Source organism: Penaeus chinensis, chromosome 20 (genome assembly GCF_019202785.1).
Source record: "Penaeus chinensis breed Huanghai No. 1 chromosome 20, ASM1920278v2, whole genome shotgun sequence".
Lineage (NCBI taxonomy): Eukaryota > Metazoa > Arthropoda > Malacostraca > Decapoda > Penaeidae > Penaeus > Penaeus chinensis.
Window position 1 is genome coordinate 15,570,359 of NC_061838.1, and position 1,100 is coordinate 15,571,458.

Below are 1,100 nucleotides of genomic sequence, written 5' to 3' on the forward strand. Positions count from 1 at the left end.
CACACACACACACACACACACACACACACACACTGCCATGTAGTCAGGTTCGTAGAAAGTAAAAATCGTCCACTATACTAATACAAGTTAGGAGACGTAATATTAAACCAAGCAGATAAAGAAAAAGACCTAGTCTTGAGGATGCTGGACACTTAAAAAAAGGGTATAGATAAACTAGAAAGAGTTCAAAGATCAGCCACAAGATGGAAACCTACTCTAAGAGATATGAGCTACGAAGAAATACTAGAGAAAATAGGTCTTAGCACTTTGGAAGAAAGAAGAAAAGGAGGTGACTTGATAATGATGTTCAATTATGTTACAGGAAGGGTGACTTTATAATTTTGAACACACGAAGGACGAAAGGACACAGCTAAAGTTGAAAGGAAAAGGAGGCGAGAAAGATGTCATGAAGTTCAGTTTCCCAAACAGAGCTATTGAAACATGGAACAATCTTCCAAATAACGTTGATTGTTCTAAAAATGTGCATCAATTTAAAAAGTTATATGATAATTTAAATATAGCAAACGGGGTCATTTGAGCTTAGCTCTTCTATTGAAACAACTAGGTAAGAACAACTAGGTCAGAACAGCCTACAAACACACACATAAAAAAAAAAAAAAAACGCAAAATCATACCATACACAAACACACTTGCACACACACAATTACCCCCGTACACAAGTAGAGTTGTACGCAGTTGCACACACAGACGGGTGTCAAACACACACACACACACACACACTTAGAAGACAAACAAACACTCAAAAAAAGATACATACTCACAGACACACACACATACACACATATGCACACACACACACACATATGCACACACACACACACACACACACACACACACACACACACACACACACACACACACACACACACACACACACACACACACACACACACACACACACACACACACACACACACACACACACGTCCACAGGCATACACACACACGCGCGCGCGGCCACACGCACACTTGAAACTCCCGCACCTATAATGTATGCGATGAAACTGTTGTGTTACTGAGAACGCTACATCGTGCGTTGTTGGCTATAGTGTTCCTTTTGAATTTCAGTTGAATATGTT

At 40.0% G+C, this 1,100-nt stretch overlaps 1 protein-coding gene across 4 annotated transcripts in view; it reads left to right on the forward strand.

Moving 5' to 3' along the window:
• Positions 1-1,007: 1,007 nt before the first annotated feature.
• The window catches only part of LOC125035969, a 63,002-nt gene continuing 62,909 nt past the window's right edge, over positions 1,008-1,100 (forward strand). For 3 of the 4 annotated variants that reach the window (XM_047628284.1, XM_047628289.1, XM_047628290.1), the window contains exon 1: positions 1,009-1,100. This exon is cut by the window's right edge and continues 115 nt beyond it. The gene's annotated coding sequence lies outside the window, so the exon portion shown is untranslated. The other variant, XM_047628288.1, reaches the window with a different exon arrangement.